The sequence below is a fragment of the Alexandromys fortis genome, unplaced genomic scaffold (assembly GCF_014885135.2).
Source record: "Alexandromys fortis isolate MF-2015 unplaced genomic scaffold, M_Fortis_MF-2015_v1.1 scaffold_62, whole genome shotgun sequence".
NCBI classification, from domain to species: domain Eukaryota; kingdom Metazoa; phylum Chordata; class Mammalia; order Rodentia; family Cricetidae; genus Alexandromys; species Alexandromys fortis.
The window spans coordinates 1,044,781-1,072,693 of NW_026067942.1; the positions used below are offsets into that span (position 1 = coordinate 1,044,781).

General features: G+C 43.2%; 1 long non-coding RNA gene across 3 annotated transcripts in view; it reads left to right on the top strand.

The window, feature by feature from the left end:
• Positions 1–717: 717 nt before the first annotated feature.
• The window catches only part of LOC126505368 (uncharacterized), a 190,455-nt gene continuing 163,259 nt past the window's right edge, over positions 718–27,913 (top strand). For all 3 annotated transcript variants that reach the window (XR_007592879.1, XR_007592880.1, XR_007592878.1), the window contains exons 1-3: positions 718–1,449; positions 3,974–4,157; positions 8,943–9,059. This is a non-coding gene — a long non-coding RNA (uncharacterized lncRNA). The remainder of the gene's footprint in view (positions 1,450–3,973; positions 4,158–8,942; positions 9,060–27,913) is intronic.

A 27,913-nucleotide genomic window follows, 5' to 3' on the forward strand; every position in this document is an offset into this window, starting at 1 on the left:
TAAAACAGCATCCTTTCTCTAAACAGCCTTTAGAAGTCTCTTTCATATGAATTAACAAGTATTCTGGAGGAAACGAGGATACCATTATAATTTCTATGACTCAAGGCACCTTGAATTATCTCTATTCCCTGAATCTTTTTCATTTCTCTCTTTTTTTAAATGAAACTACCAGCTTGTTTTTTTTATACATTTGAGGCATTTCTAGCAAATCGATCTGTTAGAATCAAAATTGTTATGTTTTCATCTCAATGCTTTATTTTACTTACAAATTCTTTTCCCTTTTATTATTATTATTATTACTTTAAAGTTCATACTCTTTACTAAGTGACAAGATTTCCTTCTAGAACATGGTGAGAGACCAAAGTTGTCAGCTTCTGAGTGATTATAAAATGCTTGCATGGATTCTTTCATCCTTTTCCCTTGGTTCTGACTCTGAACCTCTGCAAAGGGTCACAGAGAAGAGAGAATGGGAAGGGAGTGATGAATAAAGAAAAGGACAGAGGGTTAGGCTTGGCAGCCAAAGAGGCTTGTGACTGGGAACTGGAAGAGCGGGGAGTTCTCCATGCCAAGCTGAGTTTTCATAGCCCAGTGAGCCTGGGGACGATTGATCATCTTCATGTGACACCAGTGGGAACGAGTAAACGTCATTATTGGAAAGAGGGGTTGTCGAGCACAGAGAGGCACCAATGCCAAAAGACAGGCTGTGGTCAGCACATTTTGATGGAGGAAAAGATTTCCCATGAGCCAGTGACTCAGGGCATCTATGTTAGGCTAAAGGAGAGAACACAGGGGGCTTTCCTGGGTCCTAGTAGGGTTTGTCCACAGCCAGTCTCAGAGCAGAAGTTGGAGGAACCTTATCAAGGACTCTAGAACACTTAAAGTGGCTTTTCACTGCCTGATGACATTTTTTTTCCAGAACCACGATTGTGTCCACTACTCATGAGATGCAGGCACTTGGGGAATTAATAAGTTCAGATAATGCCAATACTATGAACTCATGACCTAAAGGACATAGTTGTTTTTCAGATTTCACTTTATTGGTCACAATAAAATAAAAGAATAAAGCCCCAGGGTCAGATATATTATTAGCGAATTAAACATTAATATATTTGAATAATTTTGGATCTCTGACATTGGACTTGATGTTGGAAATGTGTGAAATGAAATAAATGGGGCCCTTGGTCAGCTCATGGGAAGAGATGTCTATAGAAGCAGGGATACTGGACAAAGCTCATTCTCAAACAAACCAAGATTTAAGGGATGTGAAAAAGTGAGGAAAGAGAAATGGATTTTTCATGTAGGTTTTTTTTTCTCCCACAGGAAAAAGGCAGTAGAAATGGCTGCTGACTGCCTGGAGTTGGTGATAGTTGCCTCATCCTGAGCAGAGAACGTGGGATACATCGGTAGGAGGATAGGCTACTGTGAGCAGATATGACTTCATTACCTCAGGTAATAATATAAAGCCTTGACATAGCATTTTGGGGGAAGACAGATGCCCACAAAGGCCTTCCCCATGATATGAAGAATGGTTAAGTGGGCTATTAAGGCATTGGAAATGGTGGAGAAACAGCTTAGGTGACCTGCAAGCAAGCCGCGGAGGCTCATGTTAGCTCCTTCTGGCTGGAGCGGTATGAGCTGTTTGTGCCCAAGAGAAGAAAGAACAGAATTTTATTCTGCAGACACCTCTTATCAGCTGTGGAGTTGGAAGCATCCTGATTAAGTCTGGCATCCGCTCGATATCCATTGAATGACATGCTCCCATGGGAAAGAAAATGACCGTTCCTGAGAACTCTTTTTATCAGTTCCGAAAGCCTTGATTGATGGACTGTACAATTCCTGGAAGCATCATGACAGCTTGGGTTGACTCTGAAGATGGCAGGGTGTGCTAAAGTTCCAGGATGCTAAGTGGCCTGCGTCCTTCATTGGGAAAGGAATGGGCAGGATGTGTGTTGAAGGCTGATGGTGTGAAGGGGCTGTCTCCTATGAATCTGTGATGGTCACCACAGCATTGCCTGAAAGAGGCTTGTATACTGTAATGTTAGTTAGGCAAAGCTTATTGTAACCCATGTCTCCTAAGTAGCCACTGAGAATGGATGTGAACTTTCCAAATGCTGCTTTCATGGTTGGAAAAGACGCAGTAAGTCCTTATAGACATGGAGACCAGGGCATAATATTCCAGTGGAAATGCTGGGCAGAAGAAAGGAAAAGGATATTTTTTTTACTGTGTGAGTTTATTTAATCTGTAAAAAATGGCAGCTGGAGAATATCACTTTTTATTTCTCAGCAAGGAGAGACATCAGTAAATTGATGATTATCTAGCCATAACTGGAAGTAGAAAGGAGACTGGACCAAGCTTAGAACTAGAGGGAAAGACCTGTGATGTTCAATTTTCATTGTCAATGAGTTTCAGTGATGGACTATTTAGATCAAGTTGGCTGATGGGCCTGTCTGTGGGGGATTGTCTTAGCTGCCCTGACTGATGTGTGGACACCCAGCCAGAAGTGAGAGGTCCCATTGTCTGGTTTGGGACCATGGACTATGTAAGATTTCAGGAAGCTGAGCACTGAGTAGTCATGTCTCTCTGCTCTTGATTGTGGTGTGAGCAGCTGCCTCAAGCGTCTGCCATTCTGATGGACTATTATCTACCATTGTGAGCTGTTAACAAATGCCCTTTGCCCCAAGTTGACTTTCGTCACGTTTTTAAAATCTCAGGAACAGAAATAAAATTAGAAGACCCAGCTTTTTTTTCTTTGCAAGGCTGTTTTAGCTAAGCTGTTCAGTCTTTTTCAGCCTAATGCCTAACAACTCAGATTATTAAATAATAATAATAATAATACCAGCAATAACATTATCATGCTTGTCTGTAGTGGGTAGGTCATTTTAATATGAATTATTTATTTTTTTCTCTGCCTAATACCTGTCTACAATAGCTAGAGTAGATGGAACGGAGGAAGGAAATTGCTAGAATCCTAGGTTCCAGTTCCAGCTCCGTCTTCAGTCTCATCTTTAACATTCCCCCTCATTTTTAGTACAATCAGGATAAGGCTATGAACCTCAGAACCCAGATGTGACACCTGAGGGAGGAGAGGTAGATAAGCAGGCTCCCCAAATGGAGGAAGGCCCCTTAAGTTCTGCCTGAGGGATGAGGAGAAACATTCAGTTGTTATGTGATTTTTCTGCAAATCCGACACATCCTTCCAGATGTGAGGCGAGGAGTCAACAGCATGGCTTTTAGAGCTAGGTGAACTTCTGATTTAGTACTGGATTAAACTCCCCTAAGCTCTGTGACTGGGGACAAGTGATTCACCTTTATCATCTGTGAAATAAGTGCAACCTCACAAGAGGATGGCAAGAGCAATGATATGATAAAAAACATCTGAATACACAAAACATCTTAGGGGATCAGACATAACCTTTATCAAAGTGGGGTGGAGTTAGATGGATGGTGTCTATGTCCGAAGAGACCTCTTTGGCCACTGGACCCACAGGTGCCCATGGAGGTCAGAAGGCATTGGATCGATCCCTGGAGTCAAGTTACAGATTGTTGTGAGCTTCCACCTAGCATGGGTGCTGGAAACTAAGCTCGTGCCCTGTGCAAATGCAGTATGGGTGTTACATGGCTGAGTTACCTCAGGCCTGGACAGACTGATTCCTATCTACATCCATATCCAGTGCGTTCTAAGATGTGCTAGAATCTAGGCTGACTAAAGAAGCCATTTGCCCATTTCTTCTTTGACTTAGTGCCGTGACTCAGTTCCTCCTTTTGGAAGCCTATGGAGCCCAGGCACAGCTCTCTTGACCTCTGACCCCTTTGTCTTTTTCACATGAGTTGGTTCCTTCTGTGTTTGTGGAGCTCTTTGTTTGGCCACCATCCTGCTCCAGGAAAATCAGTCATCTTAGAGACTTGCTGCTCACAATGAAATGCTATCGTCTGAGAAACTGAGCTCTTCAAATCCTCTCTCTTCCAACACAGGAAACAAGCTCATTCTTGGTGGGCTGCATACCTACCACGGTGCCTCAGTGATACCCAGGCTCCCACCCCTTCTGTCTTGAGTGGATTGGGAAGAAGGAAGGCAGCAGGCTCCAGGACACTACATGACATCCTGAAGCTTCCCAGCATCTGGCTTACTCATCATTGCTTAACATGGAACAGAGCTGTAGGTGAAACACGGGGGAATGGCCCATGAACTGGGAAAAAATGAAAAAGAGATCAGTGAAAATAAGTAGAAAGCTTCAAGTGATTTTTTCTTTAGGTCATGGTAGGAGTAGCGGTATTGTGATCGTGAATTATTCAGTTATTTCCTGATACCCCTGACCAGAGGTTTAGAGGTGCTTTGGGAAGGTCACTTATTGTATAACCTCTCTATGCTCTGCTGGGCTAGCATGCAGAGTAGTGGGAAGTGGCAACTCAGAATGTTCCAGAATGGGAATGTCTGCAGCTGTTGGACTCTGGAGGTATTCAGGAACTGAAACACAGGACCCACAGATGTAACCAACACTGGACAGGTGTTCTCTAGAGGATACAGACTCTCTGACATGTTTGAATAACAGGTTTATTTTGTCCCAACATATGTTCCCAGAGGAACAAAAGTGTGACCTAGAGGCTAACATGGTTTCTTCTGGGCACTGGTGTGAAGGGTACATGGGTTGACTGTAAAAGGGCCCAAGAACCCAATGTTTCTAGGATTTTAAGTTGAGAACGTGGTCTAGGAAGACTGTACCTCCATTTTCATGTCATTTTGGTGTTCATTTTTTATATATGAACTTTACTAGTTATATATAATTTCAAAATAACCTCACCCATTGATTCTAATTGAAATCATATTACATATATATTGAATTTATTGATCAAGATTGAGCTTTCTTTTTAATTTTTACACCGATTTCTCTGTCTCTCTCTCTGTCTCTCTGTATCTCTGTGTGTGTGTGTGTGAAAGAGAGAGAGAGAGAGAGAAAGCGGGAGAGCAAGCGAAGGCAAGAATGCGAAGGTCAGAGAACAGATTGTAGGAGTTGGTTCCCTTCTTTCTACTATGTGGGTTTCAGGCTTGATGCCCGGAGCCATCACCTGCTCCCGAGAAGCTGGTTTTCTCCCCTTGAATCAGTACAAAGACAAATAGAGATGAAAAGTAAGAAGTTCAGGTCTTCCCATTGAAATTTGGGAAAAAAGGTCTCCATGTTTTTCCCTTTCTCAATTTCTCATTGAAATCCCATGTTCAGAAAATAATTGGATCTGTGAGTTTGAAGTCTGAGTGAGAATGATTGGCCAGTGATATAGAAGTGGGAGCCATCAGCGCCTTGCAAACCCAGGAGACTGCCCGAGATTATTAATGGAGTGTGGAGGGACAGAGTCAAGGACAGCGCCGTGCAGAGACTGGGGGTGATAAGGACCGACTGGCTGGCTTAGAGGAGGGAGGCACTTATGGTGTCCTGAAAATAAGAAAGGAGAGTAGAGAAGGCAGTGTTCAGCCAAGTCGAAATGCTTCCTACAGCCAAGCAAGTGAATAAGGGCCTTGGTGTGGAGTAACATTGACGTCAATAGTGATCCTGACCGGAGGTCACTCATGGAGTTGACAGAGTTCAAGGGTGATACTTAAGAAGATGTAGCCAATCCTTGATTGAATTTTGGGTTAATCTAGCACCACCATTGTCATTACCGGTAATAGTAAAATCCATGAAGGATATGATTGGGGATAATAGAGGAATTTGAAATGGGCTATGCAACACTCTTTAGAAATGGTAAGTTCTCTGAGCACGGCGGCTATATTAAGTACTCTATGAAACTACTTTAGGATATACATGCAACAGTCAGCAGGGTGATATGAAGTCTATAATTAACTTTGAATAGTTCACCAAAAAGAATGTATGCATATAAATACATATTTATATATACAATTTCATATATGGCCTTAAAATTGAAATAAGACTTTTCAAGAAAATACAGAAATGGTTGATAATTTGTGTACTTAGATGTATGTGGTGTAAAATGTTTATTTATATTGGTATATATGTGTTTTTATTGTACGAGCCTCAGTTTTTGTGGCCTGAGCCCAGGGCCTTGAGTGGGGTAGACAGGTGGTGGCCTACCTTTGGACAGAGATATTTTCTGCTTTAGTTCTCTGTGTGTAGAATGTCTTTCTTTTGTTGCAGAGTCGCACCTTTGTTGCAATCAAATAATTTTCAAATAATGGAAAAAAGTTCAAATCTTGTGCTTTTTAGAAAACTTGGCCACACGTTGGCTACACTATTTTTTTTTAAGCTGTGTTATTTTTACCAACATTATCTTTTTGCAATCTTCATTATTAAGGGTCACCATCCCTCTTAAAAGCCTAGATAAAGCAAATTAATCAGACTCAGACTTTTGGCTCTCCCTGGTTTGCATGGTGTAAATCCTCCAGTTGTCACAGATTTAGGTCCCAGGCGTGGTGTCTCTGCTAAGGAGAGATGTACAGTAATGTGCTGTCTTCTGCCGTCACAGTTATACACACAGGGTGGACAGCTGGACCTCAAGACCTTAGCTGCCTGGAAAATGAACCTAAAGAATTTTTCTTGTCTGTTATCTTTAAACATTTTCAATAGATTCATTTAATTGCAAGCTTACCTAATTCAATATAGAAGATGTTTGCATTTGACCTTGCCTCGTAAGACCCCTGAAACAGTAATGTTTGGCTCTTTGCCTGTTTGTGAAGTAGCTGCATCACGCTTTGTGAAGGCTACTGTTTCAGAATTGGGCTAATTCTGGGTCAATAAGGGAACCTTAACTTTCTAAAGCCAAATTCTCCAGAGCAGAAGGAGGCCTGGAGTTTTCGTAAGCTGCACCTTCCTCAAACCTCTCTGTCTGCCTACTCTCATGAGCAGAAGGCAGACCAGCAAGTGCAGTTTCTTGTCCTCTCCCCATGCCAACACCTTCTGTTGTCCTTCCTCATAGACACTTTTTCTGAAACAGAGCAAGTGAACTTTGAAAAAAGCAACTACACTGGCAAAGAACAGAGAGGTTAGTTTATAGAGGGAGCCATCTACACCCCTGGTGGGAAGGTCAGTTAGTCCAGCCACCATGACTATCATATGGAGGCTTCTTGAAAGATGGAGAACAGAAACTTGATCTCACGGTTCCACTGGGGAGCGTTTCCCCAAAGGACTCAAAATCAACACATCAGAGAGACGCTTGCGCATCCCTGTTCTGCAGGTATGTTAGGGAACCAACCGAGGCATCCAACAAAAAAGGACGGGTAAAGAGAATGCGTTACATATCTACAGAGCATTTCCTTTTCGTTCTGAAGGAGGGACTCTTGTCATCTGTGGGAAAATGCATCCAACTGGCTGAACAATTGCGTAAACGAAGCCGATTTTAGAAAGATAAATACCATGTTTTCTTTCATCTCTTGTTTTTAGATTTCATATAAATAAAAGATGTATGTTTAGGACATGAAAGTAAAAGTGAGCACAAGGATCAAGGGAGACTCAGGGGAGGGAGCGGCTCAAGTTACAGCATATCCATGTATGAAAAGCCCTTAGCGAATATATTTAACACAGTTGAAACTTTAAGAGACGGAAAAAGAAAGAAAAAGGATTTCTTGGTCTGAGACAAAAATCTTTCACACCCTCATAGTTCCTGGCTGGAGCTCAGATGGCTTGGGGTGTGCAGTGCACATTACCTTCTCAGGAGGAGGGTAACATACTACTGTTGAATGGGCTGTTTCGTTACTTGCCCTGCAAGGCCAAGGCCATAGCTGCCCTCTATGTGGGAGACCTTTCATTGTTTGAGGCTCTCCTCCTGCAAACGCTTGGTTGACTAGGCAGATACTGCAGAGCTGGGCTGATCCCTCTTGCCATATCAATATCTTGGGGCCATGCCAGCATGTCTAAGGGGCAGACAGGACTCTCATCAAGGGCCCTGCCTCTTCTTTTCTTTTTTTTTAACAGATAGGAACTTACAGCTGCGAGAAAGAAACTTTTTCTTTTGCCAGTGCTAGTGGTGATGCCTGTGACAATATGGGCAGAACTCAGCTTGGAGTTTCTGTATACATCTACGAAAGTTCCAGGCCATCAGCAAAATGCGACCGGCGAGGATCAGCAGGAGTGTATTGGGAAATCCAACGCAGGAAGAAAGAGCAAGGGTGGGCTTTTGGGATGTTTGTTGACAGAGTAAAGCAGTACTGTAAGTTTCCCCTCCAAGCGTTACTGGATCCGTGGCAACTTGGCAAAGGTGTTTTCACTGTTTTTGAAACATCAATGATAAGAAAAGAGCCTGAAGGCGTTTCTTTGATCTTTTTGATCTGATAAAGAAATATAATCTAGATATGCAACTAAAAAAGGCCAATTAAGAGCATTCAAAGACTGTTTTATCTGCTCGTTCAAACGAAGGGTAGCATTTTGCTGTTTTCTTCCTTGCCTACCTACTGTTGGCATGACCCATTTTCTTAAGAGTTTAGCATCTTCTCGAAGGCCCTGGGATCTGGTTTCAGAGCTGTGGGCTCAGATCTCGAAAGCAATGTCACCAAAGGAGACTGTTGCTTGCTTCCAGACAGCTGTCATTCAGAAAGTGTTAAGGTCCTGGGTTGATTCTCAGAACTGCAAAGGGACAAGCAAGCATTGAGAAGCTAAAGTTGGCCAAGGATTTTTCCAAGCAGAGAAATGCAGTCCACACTCAGCCAGAGGCTTTCAGAGGAAGCACGTTTTGCCTTGGATAAAAGCGGTGTGCTTGTCAATGTTTCTATGCTGTGGCTCCTAGGAAGACCGTGGGGCATCTACGTTTCTCTCCAAGGGTGACCTTGACAAGCAAAGCTCAGTTATGATAGAATCGTTTAGAAAGTGATTCAACATTATGACATTTTCTAACCAGTGGCTGTCAATTTGGAAGTCCACAGGGTACTTTGTGGGATCACATAATTAAAGATCACATCTGGCTTTTCAATCAATCAATATGTCATTTTTTTTCCCTTCAGCATAAATCAGGGTGAAGAGCACTGGGGACAGATCTGGCAAACACGTGAGCTTGGCGGAGCCCCTCATGGTCCTGTCTTTCAGCTGGTTTATTTCTTGATCGAACACTTTCTTCCCTCGTGAGTACTGTAATTTTAAAAGATTTTTTCTCATACCTTTAAAAGTGTGTGCTCACAATATAAGATCAAAATAATGAAGCTGAAGCCAGCATAATTCTGTAAATTAATCACAAGATGATTTCCACTATAATTTTTAATTTATCTGGTGGAAAAACTTGTAAATATATCGATATGTTTTTAGTACTTTAAAAGCTAATGCTACAAAAAAAAGGGTAATAGTCTTTGAGAGTGACAATTATATCTAAATGTGACATTATTTGTGGGAGAGGCTGTACTAGCAATCACTTTTACTGTAATGAAGTACCTGAGGTGGACTAGCCTTAGGAGAAAAGAGGTTCAAACACAATAATACAGATTTGGGTAGTCCTCCCTGTTTCTCCTCTGTCGTTACCTCCTGGAGGGTGGCCACAGTTGAATACTTGGGGTAGAGAGAAACAGGGTTCTTGGTGTGAAGCCACAGAGATTGGGTGGGGCCAGATTCAGGAATTTGCATCAGTTCTCTAAGGAGAACTAACCAGGGCCACAGGGGACGCGTGAGCAGTGCTTCAGTAACTACCAAAGGGCATACTCTCCGCACCTGAGAATCCCCACTGGACTGGTACCTTAGGGTGTACATCATTGCCTGATGCCGTTACTTTGAGGAGCAACCACATAACTTCTTGAGCAGACACACCGAAGTAACATCTAAACCATAGCAAAGTTTAATAAGTAAAAATGTGATTTTTCTCAATTAATTAAGAATGAAGCTTTAGAAGTATTAAAAAGTCCTTTTCTTTGCTGTAATGTACAGTTAACTTCAGTCTAACATATTCCTGTGTGTATACAAAGATTTAATACATTTGTATATAGTTATAGGCATAAAATTTACATAGTATATATTCTATTTGCTCTAAATATAGGTTGGCTTGGGACAAAGAAGTGGTTTAGATGTAGATTTTTGTTTTCCCAGATTTTGGCATATTTTCCAATCTACCATGAGATTTCCTGGCATCCTGGCCTAAGTCTAAACACCTTATGTGTTTGGCATACACGCAGGATGGAGGTGATGTCTGTATTCTTTAGGAGCCTGTGTTTTGGCTGTGGCCTCTCACACAGGTTAGGTGTGGAACTTTCCACTTGGGATGTCATGCTAGTACTTGAGTTTTAGAGTTTGGCACATTTCAGATTGGAAAATTTTGTATCACAGGTACTTACCCGATATGACACCTGCTGCTTTAGCTTTTGGGGGTACGTTTTTGTTTTGCAAAATTAATTTAGTGAAACTGAGAGTCAAAGCTACTCTTCACATATTATGGTTATTATTGATAATATTGCCAGAACTTTTCATGACATTATTATATTCTAAAGTAAAAACAAGTACACATTTAAAATAATTTACTCTATGATCAATAGCTTAAAAGTGCCTTAAGAAACTGTGGGGAAGCCAGGCGGAGGTGGCACATGCCTTTAATCCCAGCCCTCGGGAGGCAGAGGCAGATCTCTGTGAGTTTGAGGCCAGCCTGATCTGCAGAGTGAGTTCCATGACAGGCTCCAAAGCTAAAGAGAAACCCTGTCTCGAAAAACCATAAAATAAAATAAAAAGAGGGAGAGAGAGCTCACTTGGTAGTGCTTCCTTGCAACTTTGGCCCCCAGAACCCATATTAACAAAAGGCCTGGCATAGTGGTGTGCCTGTAATCTCAGCTCTGTGGAAGCAGAGGCAGGCGGGTCCTAGGGTATGCTGGCCCGCCAGCCTCATCTACTTGGCAGGTTCCAGGCCAGGCAGAGATTCTGCCTGCCTCACAAAACAAGGTGGACAGTGACTGAGAAATGACACCCGAGGTTGTTCTCTGTTGTTATCCATCTGCATCTACATAAACATGCACACACACATACACACACATACACACACACACACACACACACACACACAGAGGCACTGCAAGCATTTGCCTGTGACACAGATCCAGAGTGGTATCCTGAACATTGCCACACACTCTAGATGTTTGACATTTTGTGACTTGCTAATGGTACAGAGGAACATTCAAAATGCTGCCTCTTGGTGATTCTGTTTCGCAAATATGACACTTGAAATTCACACAAGAAACCTTGAGCAGGAAACACCAGCGGGGTTAAAATATTAGGCAATGCTATACAGCAAAGAGTGGGTTTAATAGGGAAATCAAGATCTCCTGAGTAAATTGAAAGCAAGGGGGGAGGTCACAGGAGAGGGTAGAAGGGGAGAGGGGAGTAAGAGAGGGGAGCAGACAAGAGTGCATAGCTCAATAAAGACAATGAAAAAGAAAAAAAAGTGGATTTAAGTCAATTTTTCATCAAGATGAAAATGTGTATCTTGTTTGGAGGTAATTTTTTTAAGATTAATACATAATATTTTTAAGAAATAGTTGCCTGGTAAGTGTAACTACCCTATAAGGAGAGCTTGGCTTGAACTCTGTAATTTCTCTCTGCTGAGTAGGAATGAAGCAAACCCAGGTACCTCCCGAAACCTCAAACCTCCAGTTTCTTAAACTGTGGGTCATGAATCTGTTCTAGTTTCTTTTCTGTTGCTGTTGTAATACATTGACCAAAGGGAGGTTGCAATCTGTCACTCAGGGAATCTGAAGCAGAATCCTACTTACTGACTGGCTAGCTTTTAGATATACTTACTTACACAGCTGGCTTTTGGATATAGCCCAGGCTTACCTGCCAGGGATGGCACTGCCCACAGAGTGCCGGGCCCTTTTACGTCAAACCGCAATCAAGACAATGCCCAGGGCATGAACACAGGCCAATATGATGGAGACAATTTCTCAAGTGAGTTCTCTTCTTCTCTGTTGTGTCGAGTTGACAACCAAGATTAGCCATCACAGACCCTCCGTTGGGTCAGGTAACCACGTATCTGGGGAGTCACAAAATATCTGGTAGCAACAGGAAACTTTGGAATGCGGAACAACCAAAAGTGCATTTAAAATCAGGCAGGTTATGAACCGGAAGTATCTCTGGCAGTGCTGTCCCTGTGGCATCTGTGACTCCCATGAAGCCTCCTTCTGCATACACGGCACACGCTTTTCGCAGCATACGGGGCATCACACCAGTAGTCCCACTGAGTGCTGCCTGACCCCACTTGGCTCTGGTTCAGGACTATTGTCTGTTATGAATTGCTCTGCTTTTCCTGCTCGTGTAAAGTTTTCCACTCTTATGAAAACATAATGGTTTAATTATGGGAAACACAGGCTTTTAATATTTTCCTCTTGTCATTCCTCAGCATGTAAGCATTAAATTAGTATATCTTGATTGCACTGTGTTGGAATACTTGGGTTTAAAATTGCTCTTTGAGTTGTTAACTCAAGTTTTACATAAAAGAAACCACTCAGCGAAGTTCGGCGTGGGGCGAGGCTTGAGACCTTGTATCCGACAGTCTTGGAAACAGCCCTAGGTGTCGTCCCGTGGGTTTATATGTGTACTCATGCCAAGTGGCATTTTATAGTTGATTATAAAATCAAAGTTGATAGAAACTTTGAAAAGTGTCAAAGATCCTTTATATCCTGTGGTAGCAAATATTCAGCCCGGATTTAAATCTTTGTGAAAAATAGCCACATTAATCTCTTTAGAGATGCTTTTGTCTTTGATCAGGAGTAGAATTACATACACATAAAAATTGTTTTAAAATCAGGTGGTGGTGGTGCATGTCTTTAATCCCAGCACTTGGGAGGCAGAGGCAGGTGGATCTCTGTGAGTTTGAGGCCAGCCTGGTCTACAGAATGAGTTCCAGGATGGCCGGGCTTATATAGAAACTCTATCTCAAAAAAAAAAAAGTTTTAAATTAAATTTATAATGTTTTTAAAATCAGCGAAAGGTATGACTTCATAATTCTGAGAACCTAAGGTTACTTAAACATTTCTTGAGTGAAAAGGGGCCATAAAGAGAAAACATTCAAGAACTTTCAACTCTGGTTACGTGGGATTCAGAGATTCAGAAACTGTAGAAATTCCTAGGGTGACCAGGTACCCCTCTCTCTGGTCCTTCTTGCTGTTAGAGGAAACAAAGAACTGTCTCCCTTGGTCTGATGCAATGGAATCCCAGGCTGAAGTTTCAGTGACTGTCTGACATGGGTACAGTCATCAGTTCCAGCGTTTGGAGTGGGCACGTCACTATGACCATGTACTCTTGAGTCACGTGACTTTCCTCTCAGGGAAAGTTAAGCGGGAAAGCAAGAGAGGAAGAAATTCCCCACATAAATTGCCTTTGCTCAGAGAAGCAAAGCCATGAAGGGCTTAGTAGGGGGCTTAGTAGGCTACCTTACCCTACTAGAGGCCTGGTAAGGAATTCGGTGTGAGGCTGTGCTGGGACAGCTGCTGAGTTCTGGAGTCCGGTTGGTCTGCAGTGTTAGCTGTTGGGAGGGAAAGCCAGGCGTAGTAGACTGGAAAAGACAAAACCAATTGGATCCATGTGGTTAAACTGGACCCCCCAAGGACAGACTGGCTGGGTCCTCTAGGGAGCCCAAGGGAGCTCTCTGATGAGGACCGGATCTGTGCCTGCTGGAAAGTCTCTCATCTGTGAGCTGAGCCAGTGGATAGGTGATGGCCCTTGGAAAATGTCAACCTGCCTTCCACCTTTGAATGCCCTTCAGAGTGTTTCTCATGCCTTGCAGAATTTAGGACCCTTTCTCTCGTCAGTGGTCCTTATCTGACACTCTGCAGGAAAGGGAACTCTAAGGCACCTCCGTTTACATAAAGTGGCACACTGTAAGGTCACCAACTACATCTTGGAATCTGCCTTTGCCTCCTTGCTTAGATCTGAGGATTGGAAATGGTTGCTCTCTCAGTGCTCCTATCAGAAGAGGCTTGGTTCCAGCGGAGGCTCAGTTCTAAAATGTGTGGATTCACAGGGTGTGTCTTATTTCTCTTTTATTCCTCAGCCTTGAGAGATTAATCATGACATCATCACATCATGACATCACCCACATTTCACAACGGAAGGGCACTGGGCTATTTATCCACAAAGGAGAAGAACAACTGCCAAGAAACCACTTTTGTCTGCTAGGTTAGTGGCAACAAGTGACAGTCACGAGAAGGCAGAGGGCAGGCAGTTGCTGATGTTGGACTTTGCTGGCGGCTGTCCCTTCTCAGATGGCAAGTGTTGCAGTGAATTGACCATGCCACTGGTCACCAGCTCTGTGATGTTCATTGGCCTCCCAGTGACCAGTGAATGACCAGTGAACCCAGGAACATTTTCAGGTCATCGTGGACTTTGGCCTGTGCTCATTTTGCTGCCAAGTTCATCTGAGAAATCAAAATTTCATTCTGGCAGCCTTGGCTTTCCCTTTTGCCTTTTCTTTTTCTTTTTTTTTTTAAACCACATCAAGAGCATTCCCGGCAGCTGAAAAATATGAAGCTCTACCCATTTCAATCACGACTTGAAACAAAAATGTTGACAATTTTCAATGCATTTGTAACATCTTCACCTTCTGGAATCTTTCTCCTCTGGCTTATGAGAAACAGCTGAGTCTGGAAACATCAGATAGCAGAAAATGTTCTGGTGGCCAAAAGCATATTAGCCTGTTGGACACAGTGGACTCAGTTTCACAAGGTAGCCAGAGTTTTCACTTGAGGATGTTTATCATCCGAAACCTCACTTTGTGTAGTTCCAGTGTAGTGCAAAAGCTTACCTGTAGGTAGAAGGGCTTGGGAGAAATAATGGGATGGCTTTTGTTCTTCCAAATCAATCTACAAATATAAAAGTGATGATTGAGGGAGATTTATCCAACAATTATGCAGGGTACGTGGACTCTCTCTCTCTGAAATCTGTCTAGTCCCCTTTCTGTTCAGCGTTCACATGGCTGGGTACCACTGCCGTGTTATAAAGATCCGGCAAAGAACAGATGGGTAAGTTACTATCTCTGTTCCAACGGGGAACAGAGACTAAGCATAAACTAAGCATCTGTGTTATTTAAAAGCCATCCAGGCAATACTAGGGCCCCCAAAGTGACAGAGAAGATTTCCCAGAGAAAGTCAGCCTTCGTCAAGGCTTAACTATTGAACAGACATCGCAGAAGCTAGGTCTTGTCCAACTGGGTGACAAGCGACAAGGACTGTCAGCCTATTAAGTTAACAGATCCCTTAGCTTCTAACTCTGATGCCTCTGTCCATATATTCCAGCAAGCTGTGTGAATGTCTTAATCTTTAAGTATGTGTCATGACTTGAGAAATGCTTGCACTCGGGAAGAGGAGAGACCAAAGGGAGACGCTGGCACATAGCTATGAGTCTGAGTCACCACCATTTTTAGGGACAGTCAATGCTGTATTGGTAATTTTATTTTAGAGAGCTTCTGATTCTTAAAACAAAGTTTGGATGAGGGTATTGTGAGATTAGAAGCATGGAGACCTTGGGGGACTTCTGCAACCAGTTATGCTGAACAGCCGGTGGGGCAGAGGTAGGAATAGATAAAAAGGGACAGGACGGATGCTAAGGAAGTAGGGAGGAACAAGCATGCTTGGAGGAGGAATGGAGAATTCATCAATTGTATACACATTTTCAATAATGTATAGACATTGCACTAGGCTTTGGAAATATTGGCTAAGTAAAATATATTCCTGCTTGAGGATATTTAATTTTGATAGACGGCTTATTGATCAAGTAATCTCTGATAGATATGCAGTTCTAAGTGGTCTGAGCTATGGAAGCAGCGTGGTCTGGCTTGTGTATTAAGGAGAAACTAATCCAGTTTTAGCTCTGAGGGAGGGAGGTTTGAGCAGACGTGTACAGTGTGAGGAGAACTAACTTGGATGATAAAAAAGGATGTGTAGAAATGCCTTGTGAGTGGAGTAAGCACAGCATACTGGGGGTCCTGAAAGTTAAAAAAAAAACACGAACTTTAAATGCAAAGGAAAGAGAAAACAGTGCAGGAGTCAACCATGGAGGGCCTTCAGGGCTTTGCCAAGGATTTAATATTTCTCCTCAGAGGGCATGGAAAGAGGAAAGAGGCTTATGCTGTGGTGTGTGTGTGTGTGTGTGTGTGTGTGTGTGTGTGTGTGTGTGTGTGTGTATCATGATCATATCTAAGTTTTAGAGGATTTCACAAATTCTGACCCAGGGATAAATTGAAATTACTCCTGAATGTTCATAATTTTGTCCCCCCTCCCCTACTTTTTCCAGAGCTGGGGATCAAAATAAGGGCCCTGTTCTAGGTAGGCAAGCAGTCTACCACCGTGCTGACTCTCAAACCTCCTGAATTTTCCGGATTCTGTAAAGACTACCTTGTCTCCAGTAAGAGGGTTGCAGAGGAATGGGAGTGGACACATGCCTAAGTCTGGTCAGGGCCCTGCAATAATGAAAGTAATGTTTGGAGAAAGCCTGAATGAGGGTGGTGGCATTCAATACGGAGAGACACAGATGACCTTGAGAGACACTGAACTGTTGGACCCAGCAGGATTTGCTGATGCACTGGATGAATTGGCAGTGGAAAGCAAAGGCGAGGCCTATGCCAGGTGGACAAGCTTAACACTCCCTATAAACAGGAAAAGGGATCAGTGTGGGATGAACGTTCACATTTTTGAGTTGGATAGATGCCATAGGACTTTCAGGATGACCTGTCCAGAAACCATTTGGCTCCCAGGGGTATAATCTGCAGAAGGTGTAGTCCCGAGAGTTACGGGTTTCGAAATAATGGCCACCAGTGTGCTCTTCTAATGCAGACAATAAGGAGTCTCGTAGGGTAAGAGAGGAATCGTCAGTATGGGCAATGCCAAAGCACAGGGAAGGGTACCAGGCAGAGAAGTCATCGACAGATGGTAGCAGAAGCTCTGCAGGGTATTTTCAACCGGAGTCACTGATGATCTGGGTGGAGACTGTAGCCCAGTTGGTAGCATGCTGGTGTGGCAGGCAGGGAGCCCTGGGTTGATGCCCAGCACTGCATGAAATGGAAGTAGCGATACATGCCTGTAATCTAGTAATCTCAACACTTGGGAGGTGATGAGACCTTGTCAGGGAGGGAGTGAGTGAGTGAGTGAAGGAGGCAAGGAGGGAGAGATAGAGAGAGTCAGCCTTAAGGAAAGGAGATAGGAAACCATAGAGACTTCAGAGGATATGCCTCCCTCACTCTTCACAGAACCAAATGCTAGTGAAATAGCAAAGAATTTGATTTTTTTTTTAAAAATGAGCAAGTGGGCACGCAGCCACTAAACACCCTCTGGACTCGTGTTTATCCTGGCGCCTGCTCTTTCTCTCCCTTCTCTTCGCATTTGAGGCATCGCACAGAGACTAGATACCAGAAATAGAGGAGAACGGAATACCAACCACCAGTGAGCCTGCTGAACCTCACAAAACCACAGATGCTTTGGGGTTATTCTTAGTGCCCTGCCAGATGCACAGAGGACTTCTCCTTCCCTTTGATTGGGCAGTGGCTGGGAAGTTCAGTGCTCCCTGCTTCCTTCCTCCTCAGCTGCTTACGAGACGCCGAGGAAGGCATACTTGTTTCTTGAGACACAAGGGGCCCGGCAACCTTGGAATGATATTTAACAAATGCTTCCCCTAACCGAAATCTCAAGGACATTGCTGATGGTGATTTATTGAGAAGTATATTAGTCCTTACTGCTCCCCTTCTCAATCAGCACCTACTGACTACACATTTATCATGTGTAAGACATTGTTAAACATAGGGGAGGCTAAGAAGGAAGAAATGGGCTTCTTTCCAGTCCAGCCCACATTCCCTTTCCTCCGTGGAGCCTCTTGACACTCCCGGCCCCTGTTACACCCTCTTCCATTGAACACTTGTCTGGCTTTGCCTTTTCTTCTGTGATTGAGTTTTAGCGAGATAATAGCTAAGAGATGCTTGGACCTTCATGCAGTTCTTCCAAGACAGTGCTTGGCAGGTTAATTGTCAATTAATCAGAGCCAGATGGGCTTAATCAGACTCGTGGAAAGAATGAAAAAGGACCTGGACTCACCAAAATGTTCACTAGCCTGAAAACACTCTGAGAAAGATAACTAAGGTTTGCAGCCCCCGGGAAGGTTCTAGGAACGCAGAGGTTGAGACTCAAGGCATTCTGAGGTGACTGTATAAATACGTTGACCTTCCCAATAGGGTGTTCTTAAACCTACCTGTGGGGACATCTCTCTTCCACGCAGCACAAACCCGTGCTAGCTATGGAATATGAAGGCAATTTCACAGGCTGCATGCATTCATCTTCCTGTATGCTCAGGTCACACAGGATTAGCTAGAGAGCTTGCTTCTGGTCCTTTCCCGTGGATCATCTTATGTTTTATCCTCACTAGGGGCTAATGCCCTTCTCTGGAGTCTGTATTATGTAGCTTCTTCTGTATCCAGGCTCTGAGGACACTATAGTCCAAATGAACCTCAGCTAGAGTCCCAGGCCTTCACTCTTTGCCCTCTTTTTTCAAAGGACATCACTAGTTGGTTGTTGTAATGACCTGTGCTTAAAAAAAAAAAAAACAAAAACAGCAAGTCAACTGAGCAGTGGTGGTGCACATTTTTAATCCCAGCACTTGGGAGGCAGAGGGAGGCAGATCTCTATGAGTTTGAGGGCAGCCTGGTCTACAAGAGTTAGTTCCAGGACAACTAGGGCTGTTACACAGAGAAATCCTGTCTTGAAAAACTCAAAAAACAAAACAAAATAAACAACAACAACAAAAAACAAAACCAGAAAATAAAAAGCCAACAACCCATTTCTTGCTTGTTATTTGAAAGTTTTATGTAATGTGCATTTTGATTATTAACCCCTTAGTCATAACTCTCCCAGGTTCATAGCTGGGTTTTGTTTTGTTTATGTGTGAGTATGGTTTTTTCTTTGCTTTTGAGCCCCACTTAATTTGACCTGGGTCATCTGTCTGTCTGTCGTTTTAGAATTGCGTGCTGGAGACTGGTGGGTTCTTAGTGGATACACAACTGAAGACAATGTCTTCCCTCTACCCAGAATCCATCAGTAGCCAATAGTTCAGCAGAAAGGGATAGACCTGACCCATAATTGAGCATCCACAGGCCCAGTCCTGTGCAGGCCCACTGTAGGCAGCCACAGACTAGCCACCATGAGGCCAGGTCTGCATGGGTTATGCGATGCTCAGAGACAGTACCCAACAGCCCTTCTTCCTGTCTTCTGGCACTTACAGTCTTTCTGCATCCTCTTCCCTGGTGTTCCCTGGGCCTTCTGGGGGAGGTCCAAATGTCCTGTTACGGCTGAACACTCACTGTGTTGGTTTTTAACAGCTGAGGGTGAATTCATACATCACCAAAGGGTAGCACATACACTAGGAACTTGGGGTTCTAAATGGACAGAGTTAAATACTTGTTTGAGTGACTTTGCCTGTGGTGGTCCTGAGCTTCTTCCTCAGGGATGATGTCTCCTGAGCAATGTCTTCTAACTTCCTTTTCTCAGGTTCCGAGTGCCAAAGATTAGTTCATAACCTTTGAAATAAATTTGGTAATAAGAAAATGGCAAGGGTTGAAATATCTACTTTTCTCTTAGGGAAAATTAGTCACTTGCTAATCTGAGGGGCCAACAAATAATCCTAATAAGTAAGTAAACACCAGTGGCTTCCTATAGTGCTATTACTTAGTAATGTATACTAATCATATTTATATATTAATTTATATTTACTGATGCTACCTGAATGCAGTTGATTGACTGACTGTCTAGACTTCAAGTGACTGTCGTTTCTAGTAACATACATTGAATTTATTTATTTATTTTGAATCCCACTTTCTTTTATGCCTTCCTCTGTTAGGACCATCCCTTCTCCCATTCTCAGGGGACTCTGAGCACAGAGTATGTGGGCTGTATGGCTGCTATGTCGTATCTGATACTCTTGCATGTGGGGAAGCCATAGCCAGAGGTTCTGGAGGGCTCCTTTCAGGACTGTGGAGCAGTGAGAGTTCAGCCAGGTAACCAAAGCCCTCCTGCAGGACAGCCTGGTTCAGACTTCCCCCTTTCCTCTCTGTCTGGATGCTAGGCAAAGCATCGCTGTTATCTCACTGTAGTATCTACATCCTTTTTTCTTCATCTTAGTCTCCCCTCCCGCCTTTGTTCTTGGACGCTGTTCTTCAGTTTCCTCAGCTACTCCCACAGATCATGTTCCACAAATTCTCATGTTTGTGTTTCACCAACCATGCTATGCATTTAACTGCTCCTGACAGTTCTGAGTCTGAACCGAGTGTTCCGGAGGCTTCTGTTTAATTCTCTTGACGGCCTTGCTGCTTGTGTTATGGGTAAGAAAACAGGGGTCAAGGGAGATGAAGTAAGGAGTGCGATGTCCTGTTGCATCAGAAGATGTACGTTCTTGAGAATTCTCTTCCTTCTTAGTGCAAAGGGGCCCAGATCTCTTCCCCTGCAGCTGCCCGCTTGCTTCATCCTGGTGGTTCCGCAGCACCTCTGTCTCCTATACCCTGCTCACCCTTTATTCAGTGCAGAGCTGTTTTGTGGAGAGCCTCATGGCAAACCTCTCAGTCCTATGGACCTTCTGAACCAGGACAATACAAGTGCTCCTCAGCTTAGAAAATCCTTGTCCATCTGAAGAAAGCACATTCCGAACTCTGGATGAGTAACCGAATGACAGGAGCTGAGTTGTGATGGCGCAATCCCTGGGCTGTGAGGTGGGTCATGCCACGATATGATAACCAGAATGCTTATTCTTACTGCAGTTATTTTTTTAAAAGTCAGTCACTACAATAATGGGTCGAATTCATTATTTCATTTTCATGCATATATGCCATTATGCTTATTCCTTTCCTCTACTACCTTCCTGTATATTTTCCTGTCCCAGGAAGTATAGAGGCTTCCCGTACATCCCCCCCTCCCCCCGCCCCCAACCAGGAAGTATGGAGACCTCATAAGTCCCCCAACCAGGAAATGGAGAGACAATGCTGTGCGGCAGTTCAGCATGAGGTTTGTTTGAGAAGAACTGAAACAGTTTTCTAGTTACATTTGCAGAAAAAAAAAGTTTACAGTCAAATTCAAGGCCACCACAGATAATCTGACAAATTTGCTTGAATGGAAGAAAAAGTCTAAGAAACCCAGACACTGCCTGACCTTTCTGTGTGAGTTTTCAGATCTGGCTAGGATCGCTACACTGTTTTGGACACTTCTTTGCCACCAGACTGTTTTTCTCAGAATCTGGCCATGTGCATGACATTAGGCATATTGTGGGAGACAAGGCAGTGGGCTCACAACTATTCGCTATCTGTTCTGCTCTCGGCCTGGGCATGCAGGAAGACCACATCTCCATTCCCCAAGGATCTCGTTAGGATGGCGTGACTAATGTAAGCCGAGGAAACGTGAGCTGGAGACGTGGGAAACCCTTCTCAGTGTATGTTAAAAAACACACAGTGGTTGCACCTAGAGAAATGGCTCAGTTGGCAAAATGTCTGCCATGCAAACAGGGTGTCCTGAAGTTGGGTCCCCAGCATTCACGTAAAATCCAGGCATGGCAGAACATGCCTGTAACCTCAGTGTTCTGGGACAGAGGTAGGCTGATTGCTGGAGTTCATTGCTGATTCAGCTAGGCTGAACTGGTGAGCTTCAGGTTCAGTGAGCAATTTTGTCTCAAAAAAAAAATTAAGAAAAGAATGACTGAAGGTATCTGACTTTGACATCTGAATTCTACAGTCATGACCATTCACATGCACACACACACACACACACACACACACACACACACACACACCAGTAGAGTGCTTTTCTAAAAAGTTTATTATATGTGTGGTGATAATTACCTTTAATCCCAGTACTTCAAGGCAGAGGGAGACGGATCTCTGTGAGTTCAAGGCCAGCTTAGTCTAAGAAGTGAGTTCCAGGACATGCAGTGCTATATAGAAAGGCCCTGTCCCCCAAAAACCAAAAAAGTTTTATTACAATTTGTGTGTGGTGTGTATGTGCAGGTACACGCATGCCACAGTATGTGTGAAAGTGAGAGGAGACCTCTGGAACACCTTCTTCCACTGTTACATGAGCTATGAGGATTGAATTCAGGCTGTATGGCTTGGACAAGAGCCATACTGGTAGGTTGAGTCAGAAACTGTAGGAGGAAGCAGCATTGTTTGTAATAGCCAGAACCTGGAAACAACCTAGATGCCCTTCAATGGAAGAATGGATGAAGAAAGTATGGAATATATACATATTAGAGTACTACTCAGCAGTAAAAAACAATGACTTCTTGAATTTTGCATACAAGTGGACGGAAATAGAAAACACTATCCTGAGTGAGGTAAGCCAGACCCAAAAAGAGGAACATGGGATGTACTCACTCATATTTGGTTTCTAGCCATAAATAAAGGACATTGAGCCTATAATTCGTGATCCTAGAGAAGCTAAATAAGAAGGTGAACCCAAAGAAAAACATATAGGCATCCTCCTGAATATTAACCTTCANNAGCAAGGAACTCAGGACCATGATGGGTGCACCCACACACTGAGACAATGAGGATGTTCTATCAGGAACTCACCAAGGCCAGCTGGCCTGGGTCTGAAAAAGCATGGGATACAACCGGACTCGCTGAACATAGCAGACAATGAGGACTACTGAGAACTCAAGAACAATGGCAATGGGTTTTTGATTCTACTGCAAGTACTGGCTTTGTGGGAGCCTAGGCAGTTTGGATGCTCACCTTACTAGACCTGGATGGAGGTGGGTGGTCCTTGGACTTCCTACAGGGCAGGGAACCCTGATTGCTCTTTGGGCTGATGAGGGAGGGGGACTTGACTGGGGGAGGGAGAGGGAAATGGGAGGTGGTGGTGGGGAGGAGGCAGAAATCTTTAATAAAGAAAGAAAGAAAGAAAGAAAGAAAGAAAGAAAGAAAGAAAGAAACTGTAGGAGGAGGCCATTTGTTTGTTTCCTGGCTGCCCAGACTCCTGAAATAATCATACGGATACTGTATTAATTAAATCACTGCTTAGCCCATTAGCTCTAGCTTCTTATTTGCTAACTCTTACATCTTAATTTAACCCATCTCCATTAATCTGTGCATCACCATGAGGTTGTGGCCTACCAGCAAAGTTTCAGCACATCTGGGCTCCATGGCTTCTCCTTGACTCCGCCTTCTTTCTCCCAGCATTCAGTCTAGTTTTCCCTGCCTAGATTTGTTCCCCTATAGCTCTGCTATAGGCCCAAAACAGTTCCTTTATTAACCAATGATATTCACAACATACACAGGGGAATCCGACATCAATAAACTGTGTAATGACTTTCATGGCTACAGTGGTCTTGTTTCCTAAGTGTGCATGTCTATGGAGAAGTCATTTAATTCACAAGGCTATGGAGCATGAGTAGAAGTAAGCTGTATATTGCTACACACTTGGATTTCTTTGTCTTTTTGAAGGTATTATTTATTTATTATTCCCTCATTGATGTGTAAACAACTCTCTTGTCATGGGTAAGGATTTCCACATCTGTGTGTTTACCATATTTTTTTTTTTACAAATGTTACATTCACCAGCTATTTTCTATTAATCCAGTTCTACAAATGTAGACAGCATTTTTCATAAATCCAAAACTGAAGTGTTGACTAAAGAAGAATATAGCCCAGATGGTAGATCATACCCACACACCATCTCTTCTTTTAGTTTAGGAATTTTCTGAATTTGAAGTCTCTAATTAATAAAGCACTTATCAGACTTCTTAAATCCCTTTTTATACCCAGTCTTATATTTGTTGCTGTGGTTTATGAAGAAGGTTGAAATGGTGTTCTTATCCCCATGTAGTTTACTGTCTGTCAGGAGAAGGATTACAGATGTGAAAACAGGGGCTTGGAAGGTGCCTCTGTGGTTATGAGCACTCATTGATCTTGCAGAAGAACTGGGTTCAATTCTTAGCACCATCATGGTAGCTTATAATCATTCATAACTCCAGTTTCAGGGATCATCCATGCCCTTTTCTGATTTCTGTTGGCATCAGGCATGTACATGGTACAAAGACATACATGCAGGAAAAACACTTAAATACTTATAAAATAAATAATAAACCAAAATGAAATAAGCAAACCAGTTCATAAATGGTAAGGTATGATGTTCATAACAAGATGAAAATCTCTTGGTCTAGCTGATCTGCTGCTGGCTAGTTATCATGCCAACTTGACATGGGCTGGAATCACATGGTAAGAGTGAGCATCATTCAAGAACCTGTTCCCCACCAGATTGTGTTGGGGTAAACTAGTGGTATATTTTCTGAGTGGTGCTATCCCTGGGCTAGTGGTCCTGGATTATGTAAGCAAGCTGGCTGAGCAAGTCAGTAAGAAGGGTTCCTCTATGACCTCCGCATCTGCTCTTGTCTCCAGGTCCCTGCCCCAGGTGAGTTCCTGGCTTTCCTCAGCAATGGCTGTTAGCTGGAGAAGGTGGTCTGTGTGGAAAAGCCAAAGAAGCTTGGACAGTTTCCCTTAACAAAGCAACAAAGTTTAAATTGCATTTTGAGTTAGATAAATTTGGTTTTGCTTGTTTTTATGTTTTAATTTTTGAGACAAGGTCTTGAACTCGTGATCCTCCTGCTCCAGTTCCCTTAATACAGACTTATGGATATGTACCGTCTTAAATCAGTCCATTCAGACCTCATTTTTCTGTATCCATGTTGAGTTATGCTGGAGTTAGGGTTGTTTTTGATTTGGAAATGAGATTCAGAGGTGAGTCCATCAGGAGGAAAGCAGAGCTTTTGTTCTGCCACACTGCGTGACCAGGTAATTCCATTTCTGCTGCATGGTAAAAGGAGTTCATAGATTCCCTTCCAAGTGTCAACAAGGGGGCAGGAGGAACTGGTCTGCTCTACCCAACACAGGTGGTTTGTGTCATGTTAGGTGAGGTACTGTTTTTTCCTGACTTCTTTTTCAGTGAGAAAGTGTGTAAGGATGGGGATGTGGCTCAGTTTTAGAGCATTTCTGCTTTAATTCTTTGCTGTGATAAAAACATTCTGAACAAAAGCAATGTAGAGAAGGAGAGAATTTCTTAGGCTTATACTTCCAGTTCATCACTGAAGGAAGTCAGGATGGGAACTCAAGCAAGCTGGAGAAAGGAACCATGGATGGATACTGCTTGTTGGCTTGCACACTGACTCATTCACAGAAGTATGTAAATATATGTATCCATTCCAGGACCACCTACTTGAAGAATGGTGCCGCTCTCTACAGGCTGGGCTCCCTACATTAGCTAATCATCAGGACAATCCCTCACAGAGATGCCTACAGGCCAGGCTGACACAGACACAGTACTCGACTGAGCCTCCCCACAAGGGGATTCTAGGCTTTGTCAAGTTTACAGTTAAGGCTAACTAGGACAGAACACACAGCAATAATGTGCAAAGTCCTGTTCCATCTCCAGCAATAAAGAGTTTGTCCAAGGTTGGAAGAATGGAGGAAGGAAAAGAAGGGATGACTAGATGTCTTTGCTCTGGTAGACCTAGGATGTGCTCTAGTAGACCTAGGACTTTGCTCTAGTAGTCCTAGGCCGTCATTACACATGCCATGTGTCCATTTAGGAATTGTTTTCAGTGGATGACCAGATGGAACCCAACCGTAGCAATCATTTTCCTAGGAGAGCAACAAGTATGAGAAACAAGATCTGGCCTCATGACGTTCCAGTAAATTCCAGCGGGCCATCATAGTTTTGAAGCGTTTTCAAAGGATAATGTCAACAGTAGATGAATAAAGAGAAAAGAACTCCCCACCCAGCATGTGATCCGGGTCACCAAGTCTCTCCATCTCCTGGACTTTTCCTGTGCTACTGTGGCCATTATTTCTATGAAACAACAAGAATGGCATCTTAGTACTAAAGTTAGAGTTTAATGGATTTTGAGAGATTTCATCCAGGATTTAAGATCAAAGCTTTCTTCGAAAATGATTCGCTAAAATGTGTTGAGTGCAGCGTCCTTGGGAAATGCTACTAAACATCAAACACACTTAAAGGCAAAGTGGACGAAAGAAGTATAGGGATCCAGGAAAATATTTTGTAATTCTATTATAAACATATCATAAAGGCTTCTTCCTCCAAGGCTAAACAACAGGGTTTGCTGTGTACATTCAGGAGTGAACAGCATCCAGCAACAACTTGTAAGAGTTTTGGTCCCAGAACCCATGTGTGGTGGTTTGAAAGAAAATGGCTCCTAAAGGGAGTAGCACTATTAGATAGAACAACCTTGTTGAAGGAAGTGTTGTCACTGTCTCTTTTGCTCAAGTTTCCCTCATGTGACTGTCAGTTGACTTCCTGTTGCCTGCAAGATGTAGCACTCTCAGCTCCAGCACCACATCTGTCTACTCACTGCCGTGCTCCCTACCATGGTTATAATAGACTGAACCTCTCTAAGTGAGCCTCCCCAATTAAGTGTTTTCTTTATAATAGTTGCTGTGGTCATGGTGTCTCTGCACAGCAACAAAAACCCTAACTAAGAGAAAGGACTATGGACATCTGCATTCTAATGAGTGCTTTTCTCATTCTTAAGTATAGAGATATTTAAACCCTGTCTTGAAAAAGCAAAAAGAAAAAAGGAAAAAAAAAGAAAGATTTAAACAAACTTAAACAGCTGTCCAATAGTTGCTCTTAGTTCATAGGAGTTAAAATCAACCCAGGAGGCACACCTGTGGTTGACCTAATACAGGTGTTTCCTTTAGGTTTAAATGAAGAAAGAAGACCCACTCTGAAGATGAGTGGCACCATTCCATGTCCTAGAAACAAGAAACCCAGCTGAGGACCAGTATTTATTTCTCTCTTGCTTTCTGAATGTAGACACAGTGTGACCAGCAATCTGCTCCTGCTACCACAGCGTCCCTCTACTGCACCATCTTCCCCGTATGATGGACTAGACCCTCAAACTGTGAGCCAAAGCAAACCCTTCTCTCCTTGAGTTCTGTTTGATGCTGTTTGTTACGGTAATGAGAAAAGGAACACCAACCAGAGATTCCAAACTTTTTTTTATCCTGGTATTCAGATCCGTTTGGGCATTTCTTAGAATAACAAGTGACTAACAAGTGAGAGAGCTACCATTCCCTGCAGCCATGTCCTTTTCAAAGTGACTTTGCAACCAGTTTCTTCCTTTAGGAGATAAGATTTAACTCCCATTCTTGGGGTCTGAGCTGGTCTTGCAGCTCATCGGCTCATTTGCTGACAGAATGTAGAGGAAGAGGAAGCATGGAATTCTAAGCCTGGGTCTCAGGAGACCATGAGTGCTTCTGCCACACTTCCTTGGATCTTAACATCTTGTATGAGACAGCCTGGCCTAGCCGACTGGATGATCATCACCATGGAACCCAGTTACCCCTGTCCCTGTGGCTGACAGTCAGCCAGTCACCAGATATGTGAGAAGGTATAAGATCAGGCAACGACCAGCCAATTGATCCCAGCTGCAAGAGTTACCCTAGGTCTAGATCACTGGTGTGGGCCCAGATCAGCACAGATCACGCACTTGCTGACCATAGACCCCTTAAACATAAAATAATGCTTGTTTAAGCTACCAAAGTTTGGTATGTTTGTAAAGCACGAATACAAACACAGACTGAGGTGCCTATTGGTAGAGTAAATGTCCCCAAAGTAAGAACAGCTAATATATACTGCATGACCCAAAGAAAATGTGCTGTTACAGAGTGGGTGATGAGATGGAGCTGTGGGCCTTACAGTGTGTCTGAGTCTGTTGACATTAGCAGTAACAAGCCTCTTAATGGCACCTTGGGTCCATTGATTCTGAGGCTCCAGTCTTAGCCTAGCAACCCGTGTGTTAATATCCAATAAAGGGTTTAGATACACATGGATCAAAGCCTTCAGGATATACTTAAGAATTTATAAATTTAGAAATAGTAATTTATTTTTTATTTTTTTCATTTATTTATTATTTATTTCTTTATTAAAGATTTCTGCTTCCTCCCTGCCGCCGCCTCCCCTTTCCCTCCCCCTTCCCC